At 46.3% G+C, this 12,632-nt stretch overlaps 1 protein-coding gene across 5 annotated transcripts in view; it reads right to left on the bottom strand.

The window, feature by feature from the left end:
* The window catches only part of bcas3 (BCAS3 microtubule associated cell migration factor), a 1,011,809-nt gene that overhangs the window by 43,344 nt on the left and 955,833 nt on the right, over positions 1–12,632 (bottom strand). The gene's annotated exons all lie outside the window — the stretch shown is intronic.

Raw genomic sequence — 12,632 nt, 5'->3', positions numbered from 1 at the left:
CCCAGCTTGCTTTGGCTGTCCTCCTGTGGGCCAGCTGCTCCCTCTACGGTGACAGGGAGTGAGGTTGAGGGGGTCACAGACAAAGGGGACTCGGTGGGAAAGGGCAGCTTCTGAGATTCCTGAATGCATGAGCCAGCGGTGTCCAACTGCCACTCCTTCTCCCTTCGGGTGCCCGAGGGTCCTGGCCTGACTCTTTGAGGGGAAGGAGCACCTAGAGGGATGTCGAGGTGCCCCGTTCCCCTCTTGTGTTGCCACTGCAATAACTCTTCTATCTCCACATTCTGCTGGACTAGGGTCTCCATGGCACCGCCATCCTTCCCATGGAGACCTCCATGTGCACACGTGGGCACCATTTCATCAGAGAGGTGGACACACTCCTCCGACTAGCGAGCCACTCTGTTTGATGTTCCCCCGCCTTCTGTGTATTTTCCATGATGAGTTGGAAGGGATTCATCATCTCTCTCGGACCTCACAGATGCCTCTTCCCCAGAAGTTCTCTGAATGCCAGGGAGCTTGGCTGAACCTGCCTCCTTCTGCTGCAGACACATGTCCGTGTGATGATCACCAGATTATGAACCCGAGCCTGCTCTAGATCAGGGTCCCACCAAGGTGTGTGTCTCTGCACTGGTGGAAGGTGTGGGTAAGTGATGTGACAGATCTTCCAGTCTGCTTATTTCCAGCTCTTCAATAGAGGAGGTGTCTTCTTGGCTGGAGGTCAGGGCCTGGAAGCAGCTGAGGGACTGGCTGGCTGAGGGTGTCAGTCACTTGGCAGAGCCCCCCCTCCCCGTGAGCCAATGTAGAGATAATTAGTACATGGCAGCAGAGTCAAAAGCAGGGGAGAGAGCACTCACATCTGCGTTGAGAGGGGGGGGTGATGTGGTGCAGGATCCTCATGTGGGTGCTCACTACCAACCTCACCATTGCCGCAGACATGGTCCACGTCTTCACCAGTCAGCACAATGGCACGCTCCTCAAAATAAATGAGGGACCTAATGTGGACCATGCCACCCCTGGTCTGGGGCCTCTCCTTGCTGTTGTCAGCCAGCTTCTCTTGCATGAAAACAGATGGAGAGATTGTGAGCAGGGCGCATGCACTATGTGGAATGTTTGTGTGGTGAGCAGAGCCATGGACAGGATGAGGACGAGAGCTTGAGAGGGTATGAGCCTGATGAGGGTGTGAGAGTTCGTGGTGTTGTCCCTTGAGGTATGAGATCCCTATGGATGTGTGATGTGTGTGTGAGTTGAGAGTGATGAGAAGAGCGGTTTACCCTGATGGAACAGATGAGACCATTTGTCCTCTTTTGATACTGGGTGGCTGTCCTCTTTTACAGGCTGTTGACGCTGACCACCGCTGCCACTGCCTCCCATGCTGGATTTGTCACCTTGCTTGCTGGCCTTCGCCCAGAGCAGGGGTACAGGAAATCACAGCGGGCCTCCATGGCATCCAAAAGATGTTCTAGAGATGCATCAATGAATCGGAGATTGCAGTCCTCGGCTGGAAGAACTGAGAGATGTGCTCATGGCTGCACTTCAAATATGGTGCCCGGTGTGAGGAAGCTGTGAGGTGACGGCATGGCGGGGGAACAAGAGTCTGCTTGTCAGTGACCTGGCATGCTTCCCAGGAATGCATGATTAATGAGGCAGGATTGGGATGATATGGCATGAAAAACTGCCATTGCGGCTGGCGGCTAAAATGTTCTTTTTCAAACCCGCTACCGTACTTGATGCAAATGTGGGATGATTCTGCGCCTAGCTTCGTCCTTGCTGCTTTCTCCCTCGCCTTGTGGCATTTGGCTAGGCCCCTCAGCTTGTTAAAGGCACTGCTCAGTGCAGGGAGGAGCCCACAAGGGCCGACCCCAATTCCCCTGCTCTTCCCCACCATTGACACCTGCTGTCGGAGGCCCCGCCACACACTTCCCTACTTGAGAGTTGCCACCCTGACAACTAGACACATCACATAGTGACTGTTTACTGAGCAATCGCATGATCAGCAGATTCAATTGAGATATGACAGTCCACACTGGTGGCAGCATTCCCTTTGTGCATCATCGATCTGGGAAAATGGTACAGGTTCAGATGATATTCAGCATTTGTTCATGATGATCTTCTCAGCTGAACTGGAACTTTCAATATCACACAAGCTTTGTGAGGGGTCAGCCAGGTACAGGTCTAGATCGGTTTTGTCTCCAGGGACCATATGATCAGCAGCACTGGTTGCTCCAGTTGCAAACTCCCTGCCCGACATCTCGGCATCTCCTTCTGGCACCGAGTGGGCCTCTTCACACTGATGCACCCCTGGATTCCCTGACACACTCATTCCAGGATTCCCTTTCACTATCCGGCTTCTCTTCACTCAGGCCACTGTTGGCTGGTGCTTCAGGTTCTGCTATGCCATTGAGTGGCTGCTTGCCCAGACATCATCCACTAGACTTTTGGCATTGAGAAATTCCCCTCTAGGAATAGTCTTCTGAGGTTGCCCTCCAGCTTCAGGTTTGACATCATGGATGTGACCATTAGTGTTAAGCTGCTTTCCTGTTTTAGCCAGTTCACAGTTCCGGCAGTAGTTGGCAATATCGATAGCCATTCCTAGCCAGTAACACCACCTTCTTGTCAGTGCAGCTATCTTTTCTGAAGCTCAGTGGCCTATCTGATCATCAAATGCGGTTAATACTTAACCCTTGAGACTGCCGAGCAGGAGGAATTGCTTCACCTCTCTTCTGCTGTCATGAATCAGCCGATAGAGCACTCCTTCCTCTTCCCTAATTTTCTTCCAGCACCTCAGCAGTTTATGTGCCTGTTCAGGCTCCTTCATTAGGCAACGTTGGGCCAGTGGATGTTTAGTCTTCCAGTAAAAGTGAAATGTACCAAGGTCTTCACGACCAGTTGAAACTGCCTTATGTCCTCTTTTGAGATGGATGGCCAAGATGAAGCTGTATGTGGCTCTATCACTCTAGATCGGGTTTGGATCTCCCTCATAAGCACATCGGTGATACTTTGATGACTCCCTACCTAGATTCCACAGAGGATTGAGATGGGAATGCTGCCGTTTTCTTGAGACATGGGCATGGCATCGGCCATCATCCTCTCTAAATTGGCAAAAGTGGGTTGCCTTCCATATTCAGTCTTCTGGCTGGGGGCCTCAGTTTTTCCATTTCCTTTGCCCAGCCCGAATCTTCCCAGGTGAGGGAGGAGGGATGGAGTTGCACTGGACTGGGTTGCCATGCCTCTGTGAAGTTTGTGGTTGTTGAGAGCAGTCTCGTTGGAAGTGCCCAACCCTGTTGCAATTCCAGCAGCTATTTGGAGTATCGCCTGGGCGTGCTCAATTGCGAGACTTACTGTAGAGATAGCACAGCAAAGATTGGATTTGTACTTGCTGTGCAGCAATCTGTTCTGCCTTCAGCATGAGGTCTACATCCCCATCTGTGCTGACAGTCACCTCCCTGATGGTGGCCTCTTTCCTTGTCTTAGGAGTCCAGTCTTCCACCATCACCTGGATGATATAATCTCATTCATCAAGGAAGGACAGTCACGTTTGTCACTGCTGAATCTCCTAAACCCCCTTTGGATTTCTTCAACTCTCACTGCTTCAGCCAGGTGATTTTTCAGCTGTATGTCCCTGGTTGATCTGAAGGAGGGATCCAAGAGGTCGATGAGGTCGAACAATTTCACCATCTCCAGGGGTACTAAGACCAGGTCCTCTCCTTCGGCTTGCTTGTACTCATAAAACTTTCGTGCAGCTGTGACAGGCTAGTGCTGTCCCCAAATCCCCATGCCAGGACCTCAAAAATCTGCTATGGACTTCTTTAAGCATTTATATCTCTCTCCAGTATTTCCCGGCGAGCTTTCCCACATGAATGTTCCATCACAAATGCTTTCTGCTCCCTCTCATTGAGGCCTCTGGAGCCATCACCAGCTGTGCATTCTCAATCTAGTCCTTGGCCTAGAGGTCACTGGATATCTCCATTCTTCTCCCAAATCTATCTACCTTTCTATCTATTGGCAGGAAAAATCCATGACAGGATATTCCATCCATCCCTGCTACGTTAAAGGAAGGCATACTGGAAGTCGCTTTCTGGTCACTGCTTCAACTCAGTTTCATTTTGTGAAGCCTGCGCCTCTGCTAGAGCTGCAGCTACTTCAGCCTCCTTTGCTGGCAGAGCCAACTTCCATCTGCTTGATCTCGGCAAGGCACCTTTCCATTTTGCCTACCTTTACCTGATGCCTGTACTGTGGAATGCCATTCCTGACATCAAAATGTAACATGAGATTTAAGCACATGGACTGCACACAGGTTATAAAACAAGCTTCATTTACTCCACTGGTATCAAAGTGATATCAACCCTCCAGGGAAAGGTTAACCTCAAGGAACAAATTATTAACAGAGAATATTCATGGCCTATGATCCAGATCTTAGCCCCATATGTGGCCTTGGCTCCTCAATGCAGTAACTCACCAATTTTGAACTGCTGCTTTAGCTCCTGGCTGCAGTCCTTCTCTCCTCTCCATGAGGCTTTTCAGACTCAGGGGTGCTGCCAGTTTGTCTGACTAGAGTCTCTAATTCCCTGCCTTTAGCCACCCTCAGGGGCTTAAGCTGCCCTAGGCTCCTGCCACATTGCCAATTACAAGTCCTAGCCTTGTACTTGCTGCTTTCTCCCTCAACTTGTGGCATCTAGCTCCGCTCCTCAGCTTGTCAAAGACACTGCTCCCTGCAGGGAGGAGCCCACAAGACCAGTTCTCCTGCTCGGTGCTCTCCCCCACCAGTGCAACCTGCTGCCGGAGGCCCCGCTACATGAAGATCTCCCAAAAAGCTTTGTAGGAAATGCAACAGCCATTTTGTGTATAGCAAGCTCCCACAAATAACAACATGATAATGACCAGTTCATCTCTCTTTCTGATGTTGGTTGAGGGATAAATATTGGCAGGACCTCAGGGAGAACTTCCCTGCTCCTCTCTGAACAGTGCCATGGAATATTTTACATCCATCTGAGAGAGCATTTAGGGCCTCAGTTTAACTCATCTGAAAGGTGGCACCTCCAACAGTGCAGCGATCTTTCACTACTGCACTAATTGTCACCTCAGATTGGGGGAGAACAGTATTGTCATTGGACTAGTATTCCAGAGACCCAGGATAATCCTCCAGGGTCCTGGGTTCAAATCCCACCAAGGCAGGTAGTGAAATTTGAATCTAACAAAAATCTGGGGTTAAAAGTCTGATGATGACCATGAAACCATTACTGATTGTCATAAAAACCCATCTGGCTCATTAATGTCCTTTAGGGAAGAAAATCTGCTGTCCTTTCCTTACTTGGTCTGGCCTACATGTGACTCCGGACCCACAGCAATGTGGCTGACTCTTAAATGCCCTCAGAACAAGGGCAACAATTAGTGATGGGCAATAAATGCTGGACTAGCCAGCGATACCCACATCCCATGAACAAGTAAAAAAAAAGATTTACAAGTGGTTCCCAGGATTGTGTCATTATTTATAAGCAGTTTCCCAGGAATGTGTCACTATTTGTAAGGTGTCCCCCTGGAGTGTCTCAGTATATACAAGGGGTTTCCCTGGAGTGTGTCACTAATTACAATGTGTTCCCCAGGAGTGTGTCATTATTTAAAAGGTGTTCCTCAGGATTCGGTCAGTATTTATGAAGAGTCAGATCCCATTACATGTACTGTATATCATTTTGAATGCCCTATCATGCAAAGGGTCTGTGATGGACATTTTTGATGTGTGAAGTCCTAGTACAGATGGTCTCTGACTCAGGCTTCCAAATCAACTTCACTTTTCCCTCTTCCTCACCTTTGCTTTCCCCATCCTCAGACTTCGGTTTCCTTTGTGCCACTGCCCTCGGTTTCCTTCTTCCGCGCTTTTGGTTTTCCTTTACTCCTCCTCAGTTTCTCATCTTAGCCTCCCATGCTTCTCCTTTCTTCCTCAGTTTGAACCCTTCCCCTCTCAGCTTCCCACTTGCCCCTTGATTTAGTTTCTTCCCCCCTCAGTTTCCTCTCTTCCCTCAGTTTCCCTTCTTCCCCTGCCTTGACTTCCATTTCCCTGTTCACAGATGGCCTTTTGGAACTTCTTGCACAACATCTGCTGGTGTGAAGCCATGAGCAAAAATACTTGACTAGAGTGGACCCATCCTTTCTCAAGTAAATGTAGTAACATTTACAGTTGTTACATGGTCAATTGTTATGTGGTCATAAGTCATTTGATCAGAAATCACCTCATCAGATGTCACATGATCATTTATGTGGTCAGATTTCATTTGACCAGATGTCACATGATCAAGTCTCCAGGAATGCCTCTAGCCAGAATTAGTGACCTTACTCAGATTACCTAGCGTAGTGAGGTTACTCACTCCCAATTACAATGTGGTGACTGACTCCTCTTGTAAAGTGCGTGTTGATTTCATTTCAGGAAAGAATGAGATTTAGCTGTGCTGCTTTCTATGGTTGAATATCATTATTCAGGATCGTACATGCTGAATGGTTACTTGGATGAGCTACAGGAAGGTCTGTGCATGTTTGTACAGACTCAACACTTTTACACTTCATTATATGCAATATCATTACAAACATTATACATATTATACATATGTTGTAAGAACTATGATATGTACCACATAATATTTCCATTAATGTCATTCAAATTCCAGTAGACTCTCATTTTCACATAAGGAGTTTCTGTCCTGAGAACTCTCTCTGGCCCAGGGCTACACTGCCTGTCCTCAGGACTAATCAAGTTATCACTACTGTGGCTTGGAATGGTGCAGGCTGTAACCCACAGCAACTGTGCCTGCGTATTTGAAGGACTGATGATAGAGAAACAGTCTGGATTGAAAAGGCAGCACGTTCGAGAACTGACAGCAGCCTCTCCTGCAGTGAGCCCCAGAGGAAGGAAGCTACTTTCCCAATGGAGCAGGGAGAAAGGATCAGTCAGCACACACTCAGTGTACTGTTGTCCCATACTTCAGCCACTAGCCACATGTGGCTAATTGGGAATCCAGATGTGGCTAATTGCATTTCTGATTAGTAAATTAAAAAATGAGTAATAGACACCGTCACTGATCATCTGATCTCAATACTCATGATCACACCCTGTGTAAATGTGAATTTTAACCTTTTCCGCATTTGTTGGTAAAATGGTGGAAAGAAAAGCAGAATCTGAGGGTTTTTTTGATTGTCTTTGGTTACTGAACGGTGATAGATGTTTGTTAAGTAAATACACAGACATGAAATATATTTATGTCTTTTATATGTGTGCTTGAGGCCTTCTACTAAAATCAGTGCGTGTGGCTAAAACAGTGTTGCTGCAGCCTCACTAGTCTGCGACAACTCAGCAATTCCTATTGGTTAACACCGACCTAGTGAACTTGGTGCTGTCTAAACCAGGGACTAGAGTGTGATACTGAGGTGGGTAAGGTACAACAGAGAAGCAGGAGAGGTTGTGTTCTTTTAAATTGGGTGTTTAAGATGATCATTCGGCACACCAGCGTCATACTCAATCTCTTCCCTGAAATCAGTTATTTTGTTTGGATTGACAGGACTGCAGCCCTAGAATTTCTGATTTGGGGATGGTGTTGGGTAGAATATTCTCATTTCTGGGCATGAACTTTGGTTATTCATTGCTTGCAGTGTTTCTACTCGACGATGATCAGCTCATCATGATCAAGTTGATCTGACAAGATAGTATCATCGATTTTAAAAACAATATCATTGATAGAAAATACTTCCTCTACAAATACCTGCAGTCTCAATATTCAGTAGTTGTTGCACTGCACCTGGTCCCCATTAGACTGAAATTCCTTTCTTGTTAAAGTTATCCAGTGGGCAGTCATATATTCCAATTAACTAAGTTCAGGTACAAACACTTTATACTTTGTACTTGGTCCTTCTGTGTCTATTTGTTAAACTGCTGTTAATCTGAAACGCAAATAGAGGAATTTAGCATAATGAGTGATGTGTTAAAATGTTAAAAATCGATTTTAAAATTGTCATCCTTGTGTTCAAATCTGTAGCCTCTCAATCACCACTCTCTGGGCTGAATAATATGGGGGGAGGCATTGCGGAAGGACGACATGCCTCCTAGAGACCATGTTGACCTGACCTGCAGCCATAAAGCGCTGCGGAGTGGACTAACGAAGGCCGAGTGGGATTTCTGTCCTTCATCATCCTCTGGCAGCTCCATCAGTCCCAGCAGCGCCAGAAAGGCGTCAATGGCGGCTGCTGGGACGACAGGAGAAGAAGAAGATCTAGGCCCATGGATCCCTGGGGCAGGTAAGTCTTGGGCCTGGAGAGTTTGGATAAGTTAGGAGGGGGAGGAGGAAGAGGGGGGGGAGGAGTGGGGGGGAAGCAGAAGGGGTGGATTTACGAAAGGGAGCACATAGGAAGGAAAAGGGGCATCAACCTAAGAGGGGAGACCTGCAATTGGCAAAGGGCAGCCCTCGAAGAGTGAACCCCTTTCTTTCCCGCCCTTGAAGATCTGATTTTAAAAATCGGGCTTCTCACTGCTGCCCATGCCAAATGTTTTATGGAGTGGGCAGCTATTATCAGGGTCAACTGGTTTGTTAACAAGCCTAATTGACCCCTGATTATGCATTTAAATATGGCAGGCAGACTACCAATTTTGGCGCCCGCCCGCCTCCCCCAGTATTATTGGGGAGAACTTGGGAGTGGGTGGGAAGGTCGATGGATGGGCACCCACCGTATTTTACATGCCCCTCCCATGGGAACCATGCCTGCCGGGGGCATGTATAATTCATCCCTCTATCTCTATAATCTAAGAGGCGAGAATTGGAGGAGGGCAGGGATTTCAGAGAGTTGTAGGGCTGGAGGAGGTTGCAGAGATAAAGAGGAGGTGAAGTCATGGAAGGATTTAAACACAAGGATGAGAATTTTAAAATCAAATTTTAACATCTTACAGAGTGTGCTGTGTGCTTGCTGGATTAATAGATGGTTTAACAAATGACACACGGAGAGACGTGGAATGAGGTTTAAAATATTTGTACCTGATGGTGGCATTTACAATGCAATGCTGCTGGTTACAGGGATTCACCTTATATGGGAACGTTTTGGGCAGCTGTCAGTGTGCCCAATTTGTGGCCATATGATGGATTCATCCAGTGGACTGAAAATCACAAGGGCCACAAATCTGATGTGGTAACCTCTGCCCACAACTATTTGATTCACGTTCCCATTGCGTGAAAATGTGCCATGAGATCACAACGTGGTAAACCTCACCCCATAAAAGCTTTAGCATTTTAATCCCCTCACTATGCACCCTGAAGACATTATCCTAGTTGCGTGGCTCCACAAAGGGTTAAAAACATGTTCTGCACAAAGCTCAGCTCCGGGGAAGGGGGAGGTGTGATTGCTGTCTGTGGTCAGTAATGAATTTTATGTTACATTAAAGGCATATAAATGGTAAGCCCAGTGCAGACAACAAGTGGCCAGGCATCAGGGGCTAATCTAATGATGTAAAAATAGAGACAGTACCAATTATATGGCAGCCCACACCACACTGCTGCAGGGACTCCCAATGAATAGCTACAAATCAAATTACAGGCTAATAGACGCACTACAAGAGGGGGCAGTCAATGCTAACTGCATTACAGCCTTGTGACCTTTCTGCTCTGAGCTGCACGGTCCAGACTGAGACTTGCATCCCTCTGAAATATGAAAGAGCCTGTTGTTAAGGGAAAGCAGTGGAACAAGGCATCGTCCCTAAATGAGTTAAACACTCTTCTGTCAAAGTGCTTGTTTCCCATTATTTATGTGTCACTGTCTCGATCCCCAGCTTACCCTTTCCATTTGAAATGCCCGAACATGGGCGCCAGTAAACTGCATCCGCTTTCCTGTTACCTTGTTCCCTTCTGGTCCTACAATCCTCCAAGATATCTGCATTCCTCCAATTCTGGCCTTTAGCACATCCGTGATTTTAGTCACTCTACCACTGTTGGTCGTACCTTTAACTGTCTAGGTCCTAAGCTCTGGAATTTCCATTCGAAACTTCTCTGTCTCCCTACCTCTCTCTCCTTCTTTTAGATGTTCCTTGAAACCTACCTCTTTGAGCAAGCTTTTGGTCATCTGTCCCCATATCTTCTTTTGTGGCTCAGTGCCAAAATTTGCACAATGCTCCTGTGAGGCACTTTGGAACATTTTACCAGATTGAAGTTGCTGTTTAAATACAAGGTGTTATTACTCTGGTAGTTTCAGATTATCAGAGGATCTACAACGTGCTGATATTTCCTCTCATTTCCCCACTATCCCCAGCCCCAACCCCAGTTTTATCACTTGCTACATCTGCCTCTGACTGATGGCAGGTGAGCCCTGTGCCCTGATGCACTGTGCTTGTGTACAGGTAGCCAATGAGAGCAGCTTTCGGTTTAGCTCTGACCCTCCTTCCATAGTGAACCAACCTGGGTTTACACTTAAAGACTAATCCCTGGAGCAAGGTACTGGGGTGGCTTGGTGCCGGTGGAATTATATCTCACTGTGATCATGGGCTTCTGGAGAAAAGGTGAGAAATATGGAGAATTCTTGAAGTTACTGACAGGTAGCCAATCAGGACAGTGGGACATGGGTCTGCTGCCCGCTCTCCACCACATGCATGGTTAGTGTTATCAACTTGCTCAGATTATTTTGGAGTTTTCAGGAATTGGAATTGCTGTGAGGAACATCCAGGAGAAAAATCATTGGATTTTTTTTTCTAATTCTCTTTTTGGTTATAAAATACTGGAGATGGGATAGAAGGTTCTTTGACTGAGAGTCAAATTGAGTAACAAAGTGAATGCTTGTTTCCCAATTAGTGGAGAGGTGGGGCTCCATGAGGATGGACATATCAGGTGATGAATGGTTGGAGCCTGGAGGCGAGACACTCAGGACTGAGTGGTCTTGGGATGAAATCTCCAGGAATACATCCAACCAGAATTGGCAACCCTAGGCACGATCCCAATATTAGGTTCTCAGTCAGAGGTTCAAAACCAGTTACTTCCCCAAAGGGAGGTCAGGGGTGAGAAATCGGATAACAAAAAACTATTTTGATTGGTTGACTTAACAGTTGTCTTAGCCAAGGCTGCAGAACAAAAGATGCACAGAGCTAAACCTGATATAGAATAATTACATAACCAGAATTAAAAAAAAGAAATAACTAGGGATCTGGGTGTCCTGGTACATGAATCACAAAATGTTGGTATGCAGGTACAACAAGTGATGAGGAAGGCAAATGGAATGTTGTTGTTTATTGCAAGGGGAATGGAATATAAAAATAGGGAAGTTTTAGTGCAGCAATACAGGCATTGGTGATACCACATCTAGAGTACTGTGTACAGTTTTGGTCTCCTCATTTAAGAAAGGACATAATTACATATGAACCAGTTCATAGGAGGTTCACTCGATTGATTCCTGGGATGAGGAACGGTTTTGAGGAATGCCTTATGCCTTATGAGGGAAGGTTGAACAGATTGGGCCTGTATCCATTGGAGTTTTGAAGAATGGGAGGTGATCTTGTTGAAACATACAAGATCCCGATAGTGTGGATGCTGAAAACATGTTTCCCCTTGTGGGAGAGATCTGAACCAGGGAATACAGTTTAAAAATAAGGAAGGCTCTCAATGAGACGGAGATGAAGAGAATGTTTTTCTCTCAGAGGGTTGTGAGTCTGTGGAACTTTTGAGAAATATTTTTAAGATAAAAGGATTCAAAGGGTATCGGGTAGGATAGTGGCGTTGAGGCCACAATCAGGTCAGCCATGATCTTATTGAATGGCAAAGCAGGCTCGAGGGGCTGAATGGCCTACTCCTGCTCCTAATTCGTATATTCATATGTTTAGAACAGGCCAGGACATGGGCCTAATTCCCTGCTGTAACAGGTAAACTCTTGGTCATCTGTAGAACTCTGGTTTTCTTTTCTAAATATACCAAATAAAGTGGTTGCACGTTGACACTGCTGTCTGTGGGGGAGGGGATACCGTATAAGGTCCTCAGAGTCAGAGAGTCACATGATAAAATACAGCACAGCTGCCCTGGCCTATCTCCTAGTATTTCTGCAGTTCTTACACTAAAAATGGTTTAATGGATGTCAGACTGGAAGCCTGTCAGCACATTCTTGAGTGTTTTTCATGAAGGCATTATTTATCAGCAATCTACTGACCTAAGTACCTTCTCCATGAGAGCAGTAAACAGCATCTGAGCCAGTGCAGCCTCTGTCCACACACATTTCTATCCTCATTCCATGCCACGCCCGCATCACAATATATAATGACCACCAATAAGTTAACGGATCAAAATATACGAGACTAACAAGCTCACCTTATTACGAAGAATACCAATGAAGTAATGAGGCTGCTCGGTTGTTTTAGTAGATAAGACAGAATGTCAAGATTTTCCAGTTAGCTGCAAATGGTTGTCAGATTTGCCAATTTCAAATCCAGACAGAAGTTCTGGGTCAAGACCAGGCAGAGGGTGGGATCAAAGCTTCTGGTAACTGGTTTGGATTGAATAATTTTCTGGAAACTTTACTCAAAAAAATAGATGATCCAATCTACAGCAAGGCAGCTGGTAATGCCAATTAATTCTGATTGGCAGAATTCTCCCAATCCAATAATTGTCTCATCTTCCATTGATTCTGGGCATAGT

Source organism: Carcharodon carcharias, chromosome 10 (assembly GCF_017639515.1).
Source record: "Carcharodon carcharias isolate sCarCar2 chromosome 10, sCarCar2.pri, whole genome shotgun sequence".
Classification (NCBI taxonomy): Eukaryota; Metazoa; Chordata; class Chondrichthyes; order Lamniformes; family Lamnidae; genus Carcharodon; species Carcharodon carcharias.
This window is presented reverse-complemented; position numbering and strand designations above follow the sequence as displayed.